We start from the raw sequence: 15,255 nt of genomic DNA on the forward strand, positions 1-15,255 counted from the left end.
TGGTTTTGACTTCAGGATAGAAAGCAGGAAGACCAATGATAGTCTCCTCAGACAATTTAAAAGCTGAAAAATGACCAGTAAAAGCAGAACTCTACAGTTCCTCCACCTGGAGCTGAGAAGAAAGCATATCACACCTACCAGAGTAATGGTAGATCTTTCTGGAGTTTGTGAGGGTGTTTCTGAAGAAAATACAAGCAAATAACTAAAGAAAATAATAGATACTTGTGGGATATGTTAAAATAGATTATTTTCCTCTGAAGTAACAAGTGAACTCAATGAGCTCTTGGGAACAAGAAGTCACAGTCCTCAAATCAAGGCATAGAAGTAAGGCAAAAACAAAGTATATTTTGCATTTCTGATGCTTTAGTACCTTGATGGTTTTAATTGTAAAATTATTTTCTGAATTTACTTTAACTTAAACCACAGATACCAAAAGAAAATGTCTGCATACAAAAAATATGTAGTGTTGTGTATTATGTATCCAGCAAGGGAAGGACATTGAATCATATTTACCTATCCAGAAAGCTAGCAGTCAACTGATGTGCTGGGTGCCTTAAAAAAAAAACAAACACCACCACCAACAAAAAACAGTCCATCTGGGAGGCTGGTAACTGAACAATAACTGAATGGGGTTCCCTAGCCACCTTTGAAGTAGACCAGGAATATTCCCTGAAAAAGATTACAGCTCTCATTGAGAGAAGATTTATCCAATGTTTTGTGGGGAGGAAAGATCCAAAGTCAACCCCTGAGAGTGTGAAAGATAAGGAAGATCCTAGACTTCTGAGGAGAAAAGGGGTATCTCCCAAGAGCCGAAGATGTGAGACAGGGTTTTACATTACTGATTTTTTTTTTAATTCAGCCTGTGTGTGGATTTCTCTGGTGATGTCAGCTGGGAAGACTGTTTCTGGAAGTGTTCCCACAAAGTTATCTCCTTGGCGTCCATGAGCTCGTAGAGGATTAAACCCACCATAGAGGATACAGAAGAGCACAGTGCTCTAGAGAGGATATGTAGAAACGACTGGGAAGATGCTGAGCGGCTTCAGCTCTGGTATGGAACCTCAACAGGTGAGCCCATTTTCTAGCAATTACTAGCAAAGACAGTCTGTGTCAAAGCAATGAGGTCAGTGAAAGAGCCTGTGATGTTGTCTGGACGTCTGGCAGAGCACATCGAAGCTGGACATGCAAGGAGCAGGACCCGCCTAAGAAAAAACAACACATTTCTGTGAAAGATCTTGAGCAGCAACACACACACGGTCTGTGCCTGGAGGACAGGTTTGGCTGTTTTGGGAATGTATTTGCCACGAGAGAGGGACAGTTACATACAGCAGAGGAGAGTGCTGAAGTGTGGAAGTGCACGGCTGTAGGCATGGCAGTCTGTTAGGCAGAAGGTGGCAGGAGTCAGCTGAGGATTGTGAGACCATCTGACCTTTCAGATATGAAGTGAAGGAGGAAGTTAGTGTAGCTTTGGGATAGATCTTACACCCTCACTTAGCCCGTCAGTTCTTTGAAGCAGAGACCTGCTGTTTTTTGAACGTTTGGAGCCTGCGCACAGGGTGGGGAATCCAGTAAGTAAATAATAGGAGTCATAATTCAGTTCACTGAAGCTGAAGAGCTGTGAAAGACATGATCTGTTTTCTTGTGACCTCCACCTCTTGCTGTAACTCTGGGACACATTATTGCATTTTGCTTTTTATTGGTGGCCAAGTCAAACAAATAGCTCTGGAACTGGTAAGAACTCCACCTCCATCCCCAATTTTTCAGGTTAGGCAAGAAACTTGTCTGTCTTACAGAGAAGAGAATTTCTGAACATAAATAAACAGACACTTAGAGTAACTCGGTTTGATAAATGGGCAGTGTAGGTCGGGGCCTGTTAGATATGCAGGCAACTCAAAGATGAAGCAGAGCTGGGGAAGTAGGCAGGAATGGCTCTGCTTTTCTTGGCCCCTCAAATGGTTTTCAGGCTGAAATCAAATACTGAGAGCACGAGGAAAGCTGCCTTCTGAAGTCATGATTTTGCACTGAACCTCACTGTAAGGATATCTCTTATAAAGCTACTTTTGATGTGGAAATTTGGCTCCAAACCACACTGAAGGCCATTATAAATAACCACTTCATCACAGGACACACAGAAGTTGGCTTCCTTGAACAATCCTAGAAAGCAAGCCTAATGTTATTGAGCCATAACCTCAGCTAGTGTAAATCAGAGAAACTCCATTGACTTCATTAGCTCACACTGATTTACACCATCTGTGACTGTGGCCCACAATACAGCAAGATATGTCAGCTTTTAAATTCTATCACTGAGTGTTGAGCAAAACTGTTTTTAAAACAAGATTGCCAATCCCAAATTTAGATACTAATGAGACACAGCACTGTAATTGTTTCACGATGCCTATATGCTCCATTTTGTTTTCATTTTGCCTTGCTTCTGTTTTTCTTATCTCCTGCCAAACAGAGGGAGAGTACCACATATGTTACATTCATAACAAAGATGTTTTGCTGCTTTGAGAACATGTCCTCCAGATGCAAAATGCCTTTGTGTTGTAGTTCAGCTTCTTTCTTTGCATAGGTATGTTGGTTGTGTGTCAATATAAGAATGCCCTTGAGGACCAGCCCCATGTTTCTCCAGGGCCACCCAGAGGCTGTCCCCCCTAGACTTCAAAGGTCTGATTTCCCCTCAGGGATTTCCAGCTCCTAAGTCATTATTTCAAATGAACAGGAATGCCCTGAGACCATCAATCCATCTCTGTAACAATTCTGCTGGGCGCTCATGGAGTTAACTCTATTGAGTAATCAATTGCACTTGCAGCACCTTTATGGTATGCAATGCTGGTAGATACATACAGATGGCTTGTTCAGGCAGGGGAAAACATTCATAAAACTAGATTGACAATGATTAATATTTGTTATTATTTTATGACAACAGCAGCTGTAAGTTCTAGTCAAGGTCAAGACAGTATTGCGCACTGCAAAGATGCTTTGCTGCCAGCAGCAGTCTCTACCCAGTAGAATCTGAAGTCTAAATTGACAGGCACATGAAAAGAATGTTTTTATCCCCATTTTATAAAGAGACTTACTGATTCACCAAGGCTAAATCACAGGATTGAACCCAGTTCCTTAAATCTTATTTTCACTGTCTTAAATACAAATCAAGCTGTTCTCCCGAAGGCAGATAACTCTGAGGTGGACATCAGATATTGCAAATACCCAGCAACCATGGGAAAGGTCCACAGATGTACTACAGAGCAGAGGGACACCTGGGCTACAGCAGAGCCCTTAAGTTCTCTATTTTTCCTTGCAGAAGGGGGAGGCCCTGAGGCAAATGGGACCATACCTAACCTTCTGCCAGCTTGCCAGGTGAACTCTGCTTCTGGTGGATTTGCAGTGGGCTTCCTATTTCTTCCTGGTTATCTATAATTCAGTAGCATAACATGATTTTCTTGGGTTCTCCATAAACCCTTCAGGATGCTAACACGTCTAGTTCTGTGTACTGTATATTGGAGTTTTCTGTTATGAAGAATCAGAATGGTTTTACAACATTTTATGCTCATTACAAAGATTCCTGCAGAGCCAGGTGTTCACGGTTAAGTTTATTTCTCATGAGATTTGTCTAATCTTTAAGAATGGCCACTAAGACATCAGAGGAAGGTGCAAGAATCCTACAATAAGCCCATGTGGCAGAAAGTTAGCTTTTATGCACATTCGGGATGTGGATTGTACACTATTCTAATTGGTACGGCTAGTTCAGTGTGTTATTGTTACCAGACCCAGAAATCTAGCATAGATGTGAGATAAGCAATCTTCATAACAACTGAGATCTGAATCACAGAATCATCTAGGTTGGAAGAGACCTCCAAGATTACCTAGTCCCACCTCTGACCTAATGCTAACAAGTCCTCCACTAAACAATATCACTAAGCTCTGCATCTAAACCTCCAGGGATGGTGACTCAACCACTTCCCTGGGCAGTCCATTCCAATGCCTAACAACCCTTTCAGTAAAGAAGTTTTTCCTATATCCAACCTAAACCTCCCCTGGTGCAACTTTAGCCCATTAGCCCTCGTCCTGTTACCAAGCACGTGAGAAAATAGACCAACCCCCACCTCTCTACAGCCTCCTTTAAGGTACCTGTAGAGAGCGATAAGGTCACCCCTGAGCCTCCTCTTCTCCAGGCTGAACAACCCCAGCTCCCTCAGCCGCTCCTCGTAAGACTTGTGCTCCAGACCCCTCACCAGCTTCGTTGCCCTTCCCTGGGCTCGCTCAAGCACCTCAATGTCCTTCTTGTAGGGGGCCCAAAACTGAACACAGTACTCGAGGTGCAGCCTCACCAGAGCCGAGTACAGAGGGACAATTGCTTCCCTAGACCTGCTGGCCACACTGTTTCCTATACAAGCCAGAATGCTGTTGGCCTTCTTGGCCACCTGAGCACACTGCTGGCTCATATTCAGCTGACTATCAACCAATACTCCCAGGTCCCTCTCTGCCAGGCAGCTTTCCAACCACTCATCTCCCAGCCTGTAGTGCTCCTTGGGGTTGTTGTGCCCCAAGTGCAGGACCCGGCACTTGGCCTTGTTGAACTTCATGCAGTTGGCCTCAGCCCATCATGCTGATTAGAGATGGGAATTTGACCAGCAGGATCATCTATCATACCCAACCTTCTTTTGAGTCTGTAGTGTAAGTGGAGTCTCTATTGTAAGTTTAATACAAGGTGTCATTGACTCCAGAGGTACACATCTGCAGCCACCGGGTAGCTAAGAGCAGCAAAAAATACTGAATTTCAGGTGAGTCATCTCCTTTTGACAAGCATAAGTATCCAGCCAGGAACATGGAAAACCTTTTTTTTTTTTTTAATAAAAAAAAAAAAGTGCCCTTCATACATTATTTGAAAAAGTTACAATCAGAGAAATTTATATTAGGAAAAGAGAACTTGGTCACAGTCTTAGGAAAACACAACAAAATATATCTGCAAATAAAGAATAAGAGCTGGCAACAACCCACCACACTTCCTTTCAGCATACTGGCAAGTATATTCCGCAGCTTCTAATCCATGGCTGCAGGTTCAGGGGTGCCAGCAGTGCCTGATCCAGCTCTGCTTTGTTGTGGCATTACATCTTGCTGCATCCTGCCTATTGCCGCCATTTCCAGCCTTTGCTGCAAAGTCCTTAGGTTTGATCTCACAAGGAAGTTGGAATAAGAGACATGCCTGGGACCTTTGGGCAGAGTCTTTGCCATTTGCAAATACTTCCAAACAAGGTGTGGACACGTGCATGTTGGTGAAGGGCATTTGGCCAGGAGGTAAGAGCTCCTTTCATTTTTCAAGAGCACCTTAGCATACCCAGTATTGAAGTTGAAGTCTTGTTCTAGTGACTTCCTAGATGGGACAAGGGAATCTGAAAAGATGGCAATTTGGCATGAGCTACAGGTTGCATACAGTGCTTCGGCACCACTTTGTGTCAGTAGAGATAGCACAGAGCACATTGTCATGACAGAGGATCCCAGTCCCCAGTTCCCAGGCTGCATGCCACCTAAAGAATTTAAAAATAAGGCTGGCAAAGACCTTAAAGTACTGTTGTCTACGTTGTTATCTGCTCAGTGGTGTTGTTCTGTGGCCAGGAAGGTTAGAGATTGCTGTTCCAGAAGTTCTGCTGTAAGGGTCATGCATTTGGGTAAATAAAGAAGCCCCCTACCGTTACAACATTTATTCCACTTCATCTGTTTAGATGCTGATGCTATCTTTGTCTAAAATGTTTAGGGCCAAATCTTGAACTAGGATAGCTCTGTTGCAATCTGCGGAGTTGTACTGATCTCTGTCAGCTGAGAATCTGAACCTACAGGCTCCTCTCTCTCTATCCTCCCAAGAGGCATCAAAGTTTTCACCTATTTAATTGAAAGTTTTGTGTGCACCCTATCAGGCCCATAGTATTTGAATTTGTGATATTTGCAGTTATGCAAGGTTTTCAAATGTCACTTTTTATTGGGAATTTTGAGACAACAGCTGGAGGAAAGCAGCAGGTTCTGTGCTGAGACCATGATGATTGTTGTTAGTTTGGCAAGACTTGTACAGTTACCTTCTGAACGCTGCCAATCTTTCCCAACCAAAGTTGCCCTATTACACAGCCGATATTGAATATCAGAGCTTGCTCTTGTGTGAATGGAAGAGCAAACAGCCCTGGTGAATGACATACACACTGAAACGTATGAACGAGTACTTTATGACTTCTTCGCTCTTTATGCTGTCTATCCATAAACTATACCTTACCTGGATTTTCCATCTCCCAGTCTCTGCATTTTATGTTCACTGTTAACCTGGAAGTCTGCTACAGCTGTGCAGCAGGCCTAGAAGAGATCTCTGATAGTCCTAGCCACAGCTTATTTTCTGGCTATGCAGTGGTGCCAGAGAAACTCTTAAGACCTCACGGTGCATCATTAACAGTGTCTTCTCATGTTAGTCTATGGATAGTCACACACAAACAGTTATGAAAAGGTTCATAACTGCTGCGTAACAGACTGCAAACCACACATGACCTAAATAATTTACTGGCATGCTAATGAACAGTAAACCCAGACAGTTAACCATCTGCAAGCTCTGCTTTTTATCAGTTTCAAGTGTGTTAGATTTGGGTGTTGTCGTCCTCCGACATAAATATATGCTTTTGATCTATCACAGAAAGGCCCTTTTACCATAAAGATAAGTATTGCTTTTGATTCTCAATCCTTTTTCCATTATTGCTCTGATATGGATGGGAGTTATATTGTCAGTTATTACAGAAGACATAGAGAGCATTCAAAGAACAAGGAACTGCAGGGTAAATCCAGCCCACAAACCTATTTATTAAGTTGTGTTGCTGCTTACTGGTGTGATTGAAAATCTTTGGCCCTACATGATGAACAAAGATTTTGGCTGCAATGTCAAGTGCGTGTTGCTGCTGTGGTCTATAGAGCTACAATTGTAGCACAGTCATGGAAAAAGTCTCCCTTCTGACTGAATCTTCCTTGTGATGCACTAGATAATTTACCTTGGAGAATTTTTATTTTCTCTGCCAGAAGCTTTTTAGTTATGAATAAAGGAAGAGTAATATGTATTCAGATACATAGCTGCATGGGTCTCCATGTATTAATGTATCTCAAGCTTTGTTGTTTTGGATGGTTAGAAAATTGCAGACTGATATTTTCCAAAGAATTTGTATTTTTTTTTAAAGCATAATGTCTGCATGCCATATGATATGATGCATCAAAGCAAAGGTGTCTTTTTTTTTTTTCTTTTTTTGCACAGGAGACAGCCATATTAAATAGTATTCCTTTCTTCACAGCTAGCCTTTTTCAGTCTCACCTTCATGTTGTCTTGAGAAAATGGCTACAGAAGAAATTCCTCAAAGTTTCTTTCCTTTTCTACTCAGTTGGTGAACGTTCCCTTCCCCTCTGTATCACTGACTGTAGGAATGTGGTGCTGTGATGTATTTTTCTATTATTATTATTTTCCTTGTTTTCATTTCCAGTGCTGGCAATAGTTAGGTTGTCCTACCATGCACCAGCATAGAAAATGCCAGCAACAGCTTATCTCAATTTTGTTTTGTCAATTACTGCTCGCTTACGTAGTTCCAGACACTTCCATTGCCCCAACAAGAAGCTTTTAAGCAGAATGGCAGCATGTAAACAGCTGATGAAATCAGCCTAGAAAGAACTTCGGATTTTTGGATATTAGTGATTTGCTGCAAGAAAGCAACCAGTATGTAATTTCATGGGGCATTTGGTGTCAAAAGCAACAATTCCTGATACATTTGTGTCAGTGCAAATAAAAGTGTACCTTGATGATTATTGAGAGGATTGAGAGAGGATTGGATCTTGTTTGGAGATAACAGAGAGAGTTTTGAGGCTCTTTCATCTCAAAGTAAAGACATACAGGATCCAGTGGCTGCAAGCTGGAGGTATGAAAAACAAAGTATGGGATTTATTTTCGCAGCAAGGGTTATTAGTGTTGGAATGTTCCCAAGAGATGTGGTAAATTGTCCATCCTTTGTAGTATTTAAATGAAAAATAAATGTGTTTCTAGAAGATATGCTCTATTTTGGCCACAAATTGTTGGAGAATTGTTGAGTGAAACACTGAGTTTTTCATGGTGGAAATCAAATTAGGTGGTTAAAACACCTCTAAAACCTACCAAGACAATTACTTTCCTTTTAATGCTTTTTTTTCTTTTTTTTTTTTTCCCTCTTATTTATGGCAGAATTGCTGTGAGACTGGCAAGACATAAGTTTGCATGATAGGTGTGACTTCAGCTACAAAGAAGTGTACCTGATCCTGAATGGTGCTGGGCCTTTTTATCAGAACAACACTATGATTGATCATGGGGATTTAGGATTTCTAAGCCTCCGAGATCCAGTGATGCTTTGGATAAGATCCTCCTCTGGGTCCATCAATACAGCCCTTTTGGCTGGATTAGTACGTTGCTTAATGAGACTCAAACAGGATCTGCACTGTTTTCTTGCTTCTCTGCTTTTGACTTTGCTGGTGTGGGTATGTCAGATACCTCGCTGTCTTACTGACCCATAGTAGGTTTGAGAGCATAATTCTAGGCTTTGTAAGAAGGGAACATTTGTAAAGCAGCAGTCTCGTGCTAATCTGCAGAGGAAAAGCACATATGACAGGCAGTGGGGATCCCATTTCTCAGGATCCAGAGTTTAAGACAGGCTTAAAGGAGTCTTATTAAAAGTGTTTTCCAGTGCATGTGGCTCCTCCTGACAGCACCCAGGTGGTTCAGAAACCAGTATTAAGAATAAAAGCTGCTTCTCTTTTCTGTACAACAAATGGTTCAAGTGTCTGGTATTTGATTCAGAAAGGAAACCTGCAGCAGTCATGTCCCCTGAAATAAACCAACCAACATTTTGAGCTGCCAACACTTCTGTCTATTACGTCAAGGCATCACAAAGTTTAAAGCATAGCAAAGTAATATATATATATGTTTTTCTGTAATCCCAGGGTAAATATTAGGTAGACAGTATTTCTGCTTTGTGCATTAAAAACCCGACTGAATTTGAAAAGCCTGCAAGTGCACTTTGGGGATTTTGGAAAGTGTCATTTGGCCATGAGCTAAGACCAGAAGCTGCCATTTTGCAGATGGGGCAGGAGGGAAAGGCGTTTGGCCTCATTCATAACTTCACAGCTACTGCAAATATCAGCTGATGAATATTTATGTTATGCCTGGCAAAGGCTCGAAAGGCAAACGGGGGGAGGAGCAGAGGGGGAAGCTTAAGTTAGGAAAATGGTCGTCTGAACTCTGTGGGATTTCTTTACCAACACTTTCCATGCTTGAACAGTAGCTGCTGAATGAAATCATTATGCACTGAGCCCCTGCGCAGGAAAACAAAGTTTGTCAAGGCTCTGTTCGTTAGCACCTCGTACTTTGTTTGAACCTTGGACATTTGCTGGGCCCTGTAAATGGAAACTTTTTTTTTTTTTCTCAAATCAAACACACTGTACAGCTAGCCTGTTTTCTTTTGTTTAGTCATTGCTACAATGGTGATGGTGCTAATGGTAAAACAGTGTCTCATCGTTAGAACAAGTGGGGTCAGACAGAACATGAAGTGCTGCAGTGTGGTGTGGGTACCGAGGAGGAGGTCTTGCTGCAAGAACAACTGAGATAGCAGATATGGAAAGGGTTAAATTAGGTGTCATTATTGAACAGACCTGTAGCGTTTAACTGTGTTCAGCTGTGTCTGTTGGTGTCTGTAGGCTCATCTCCCTTGCCAGGAACCCACTTGAAACTGGATTTCTGTCCTGCAAGTTGCTGCACAGCTGTTGATAAGAAGAGAAGTAGAAATTGAATGATCTGGGCATAGAGCTGAGAGATAACAAAAGCCAGCGACGCTTTCCTCTATACTGTGCTAAATTTAGAAACAGCACATATATTGTGTTGCATTTAACTGCTGTGGGCAATAAACGTTGGGTTAAAATGAAAGTCATATTGTTTTTCACAAGACAGTAGTTCTACAATAATTCCTGCATGTGTTGGCAGTCTCCAATGTTACTGGATTAGTCAGTACAACACCCGAATTTTAAGGAAGAAAAGCAAGTGAGAGCCCTTCCCCTGTCAAATACACTGTAATTCGAAAGTAATGTATTTCTTCCTATTTGTATTAAGATTATCTCAAGCCAGCCATTGAAGAAAAAAATCCAAATCTCTTTCCTCTGCCTTCACCAGGCTGTAAATTAACAGCAAGGAGCAACTTTGAATAAAGCTCATGAACATGACTTCACTGTTTGGATGAATCAATTCCAGGAAGGAAACTGGCTGAAATAAGTGACTGCTGAAAATCAGGTAGGGTTTCCTAAACAGACTGTCGGCTGCAGGTGGCCAGGCTGAGCACCTTCAGAGGACTGCAGGTCAGAAAGCAGCGACGTAGGACTGCATGAAATGCAAGTGCCTTTAAAGGCAGGCAGCTCGGGTTAGACACATGGAAAATACAGAAGTGTCCAGAATGAACCAGTCAGTACAGGAAATTATTCCCCAAGGGCTCTGCAAAGTTTATTAGGCTTTGCTCTATAGGAGTAGGGAAAAGCCTAGATTTTGTCCATTAAAGTTCTTCAGAGAAGGAGCCTGCAGTGAAATTCCTGAACTCCGAGTTATCCACTGTTTCACTGGGAGGTGGCTTTTTACTGAGATGACTTATTCAGAGGTGTTTCACTTCTTCTTTTAAAAGGAGGAAATTCTTTATGAAAAATCCATGCACAAGAGAAAACAGTGCCTTCGCGCCCCAAGAAAACCACCTGCGGAGCTGTTGTGCTCCCTCCTTCCCGCCCTGCAGGGAGATGCTTCTGTGTCCAGTTTACAGAAACCAGCAGGTGGTGCTGCAATACACCAAGAATGAAATCTCTGGAAGGAGAAAACTTCAGAGCTGATGTACTAGGGGCTGCCTCTGGCCCCGCTGAGGCAAACCAGCTGCCGGGGCAGCTTTGTGTGCTGGCAAACACAGAGGGTGCAGCTCTGTCTGTCTCTCAGCCTAGAGGAGAGAAATCCCAGTGCACCCAAAACACTGACCCCATTATATGCTCCCCCCCAAACACCTCAAGTGGTTTACTGCCTCGGGGTCCCTTTTGGTTTGACTTTTCCTCACGAGGCAGCGAGACAGGGCTGCCATGGAAGTGGTGGGTGGTTGGCAGGGGCAAGGTGCGCACTTCTCAGAGGTGGCTGGAGAGGGCTGTGGGGAAAGGCTGGGCATGAGGAGACGGGGAAGGCTGCCAGCCCCTGGGGGATCACCCTGCTTGGTATTTGCCGTGGCAAGGGGTTTGCCTGCCAGCACGGGTTTGGGTTTGGTGGGCACTTCTCAGAGAGGGCGGCCCCAAGCCCCAGCTCACCTCCTTCCTGGCGATTTTAATGGCGGCAGGTTGGTGCCCGCGGCTTGGAGCAGAGGTGAGTCCTGACTGTAGTGCTTAGGGTGCTGGGTGAGGGCTACTTTTCCTCATAAATATAAAAAATAACGACAAACTAAGAAAAAAAATATGATTTTGTGCCCAGCACTGCATCCCTGCTGCCAGACTGGCCCATAGCCTTTGCCCCCCCCCCGAACCTTCTGGGGTTTTCTGGAACTCTGTGGAGATTCTGCTCTCCCTGGCAGTGGGGGCTGCAGCAGTGCTAAAAACTGAGGGAAAATGCCCCAAAAAAGGGGCAGCAGAGGAACAAGAAGATTTCAGAGTGAACTGTGGAAGTGCACACATGACACTGTGAGCAGGCAGGGCCCGTGTGTGGAGGGGTACTCTGTAAAACACGGCGGTGTTAGCTGGGGGCAGCGTGGAGGTGATGTGTTGTCTTTCCTCCCCTGTGGAAAATCCTCAAAACATTTGCCATTTATTTTTGAGGTTGTCCCTGCCTGCCAGCCCAGTGCCTGGCATCTCGCTGCCGTGAGAAGAAGCGGCCGAGGAGCTGCTTAACAGGCGGGCGGCAGCAAGGACAGGGAGAAATATGCTCGGGGAGGGACCCGACAACGCCGCGCAGCTGTTTTTGTTATACCACCAAGCTGTAAAGTTGAAAAATGATTTGAAAAGCAAGGGATGTGCCGGGAGTACTGGCGCGTCCTGCTTATGGGCGCTTGGGGCATTCTGTGTAAATTGAACTTTTTTTTTCCCCTTTTTTTTGGATGGCTTAATATCGTGGAAGGGAAGAGCATCAACACACTTGGAGTGCAGAGCCTCTTCCCTGATCCCTCTGGCACAGAACTGCACCAGAGTGAGCTGAGGACAGAGGCTGCTCCCTGTCTTTTCACTGCTTTAACCCAAAGCTTGACGGTTACTTCAGTACAGAGGTTGCGTATGAGAAGGCCCTTAGAGGCCTTTTTTTATGAAAATATCAAATAAAGAAAAAATCAGCCAGGACGAGAAGGATAACTTGTGTAACCCGACAGCAGAGGAGGGACCTGGCACAGACAGGAGGGGCCCTACAGGAGATGGAGCCATGTGCAGGGGGGGACGCCGGGCCCCTCGGCTCTGCCCCCTGTATTTATTTGTGCGCTGATGCTCTGCAGATGGTCACAGTTCAGGAACAAGACTGCCTGCTTCCACTTTGCAAGTAAATAACAATATGCAACCTTTCTTTTTCACTGCAAGATTATTTGATAATTGTGAGTTGGGTGTATATGGAGATAACCATTTTTTATTTTGTTTTATTTTTTCTGTCTGCTTGGAAGCCTGGTTTGAAGGTGACCCATTTGTTTCCAACCAAAGGCACCAAGGAAAGCCTGCCCCCTGAGAGGAATTACTCATTTTAGCGAGGGAAAAGGGATGGAAAGACAATCATTTTGTCTTGTGGCTAGTGCAATATGTGACTCAAAGCGTTAAGCAAGAGTACAGACGTGATAGACTCTTCCTCGCATCTTGAATTAAATGTGAGAGGTGTCAGGTTGAGATGTGAAGTAATTCCCCTGAAGCCAGGTTGCTCTAGCTTTATATCCAAAGCATCTGGAGTTGGAAGTTAGTTTGTAACCCAAAGAAAATGGAACCATTTAACAGGCTTATTCCTATTACAAACACAAAAATTTTAAAGTCTTTGTTGTAGTCTGTATGTTTTGATTTAGTAGATAGAAAGTGTATTTCATGCAAGAATGCAAGAGGGTGCTGCGGAGGTGAAGCAGCCTCGTGGTGTCAGGGCGTGCAGCTGCGCTGGAGGCTCCTTCTATGGCTCAGGCAAAATCTGGGAAGTATCCTCCTCATTCCTCATCTTGTCCTTCTCGCCAGACTCTCCACCGTCATTCTTGGATTTGTACAATGCAGTTTTGGACTTGCTGTTGGTGTGGGAAATGGGTGCCAACGTTCGTTTTGCAGGATAAGGATTGTGAGCTGTTTTTCCTGCCCTTCTCAAATGTGCCTGTCCATGCCCCTTCTCTAAGGGATTGAGGGGTTTTAATCAGACTGCAAGGATGGATCCGTGCAGGGGCTCCTAATGTGTATGAGAGGGAATGAAGAGCTGAGCTGTGTGCAGAGGATGAGTAATTTGTTTCAGCTGGCACTTTTAGATTTCAGAATATGACTTTAGGCTGCGTATGAGGGACAATAAAAATAATTATTCTATAAAAATTGGAGAGTTACGGGAAATCCAGTAAGTCTCCCAGAAAACTGAAGTTTGTTTTGAGAAAATGTGAGGAGAAAAAGAGGAATTGGACTCTCTACCTTTGTGTTGAAATGAAAAAAAAAAGTTGCTATAACTTTATTTTTTTATGTATTTGCCTTTGGGAATTTTCAATATAAAGAATTCTTTTGTTACCAAGGGAATTTTATCTTCCTGTTCTGTACAACAGAAAACCTTGATTAAGCTGACTTGTTTCATTAGGATATTCTGCCATTTCATTAGGATATTTCTGCTGGGGAGCAATTGCCCAGTGGGGTTTGCTGGATACTTCTTGGGAAAAATGATGCTGTAGTCCCACTGCGCAGGGGCCTATTACAGCGTGACCGTGGTGCTATCAATTGATCACTGGAGAAGGATGTGCTTAGAGAAAACAAAATCCACTACTGCTGTCATTAATGGCTCAAGTCTGTGTTCTTGTTCAGGAGTAGCTTTGCTTGTCCCAGTCTGTACCGGGCTGTCTCACTGAGGCTCTGTTAGCAGTTTTACTGGTGGTACGTACTGAGGTGGTTTTGCTCTTGGAACAGTCTGTGTGCACTTGGTTTCTCTCCCTCCTATGCAAAGACACACTTATCTGAAATGGTGGATCCCAGTACGTTATATATAAATATGTATATTTATATATACATATATATAAACAGAGCAGCTGTTGCAAATACCTCCTGCACCATATATGTTTTTTCAAACCTACAGGTTGCTAGTATTAGTTCAAAAGAGGCAAGGAAATTCACACTTAGAAAGAATGTGAGTTGCAGAAGTGGCACTCTATGTCATTACTCTCTTCCCTAGCCTTACTTCTTCCTCCCCTCAAATCTCACATTTATGGTTTGGGGCTGTGAGCTTGAGCACAGGACTATCTTCAGGTAGCACATATGGAAGGAAGAGAAGCTTTAGGTAGACAAATATTCTTTTTTTTTTTTTTTTTGTGGAAGCCACTCACTGCAGAAAGTGTCTTTGAAGGATGCTGGCTAGGCCATCCTGCTTGTGGGAGAGCTGCCAGGAGGCTGAGCATCTTGGTGTGGGGTTAAAGGGACTGCGGGGTGAGTCGGGACAAACCGAAGGTGAGGGAGCCTGTCTGTGAGCTGATGTCCTGTAGAAAAGTGTTTTGCCTCCTGCCCAGAAATGCTTTGTGACTGTTTCCACACTTACTTCAGAGCCAGTCACAGGATGTAGCACACTCATGTGACTCCTGCTGCATTGTATTGCTCTAGATGATGTTTTTTTTTTAATGAACAATCATTTCCCAAAACATGTTGTACTGTGTTTTGCAATAGGGTGGTAAAATACTGCTTTGTTTGTCAACTATGGGATATACTGTGGACAGCAAATGATTTGTTGTCTAGCAGACAGGAATTTCACTTGTAAGAAATGTTTTTAATTTGACTTTAAGAAATCTGCCTTTATTTTATTTTTCCATGGAAGTCTTGTGAGAATAAGATGAATTTGGATCAACTCTCACAAAGGTAGTGACAGTAAAAGGGTGGCATCTTAAGCCACAGCAGATTTGACCATAATTTGTACGGCTGCTTTAAACATTTTTTTTTAGCTGTGCTTTTATTTTTGACTTCAAAGAAAGTAATGCCTTGCTTTGGGTTGTGACATGCAGTTCTTGTCCCTGAAACTGGACAAAACCAAAATGGATA

The sequence above is a fragment of the Anser brachyrhynchus genome (genome assembly GCF_964034855.1).
Source record: "Anser brachyrhynchus genome assembly, chromosome: 3".
Lineage (NCBI taxonomy): Eukaryota > Metazoa > Chordata > Aves > Anseriformes > Anatidae > Anser > Anser brachyrhynchus.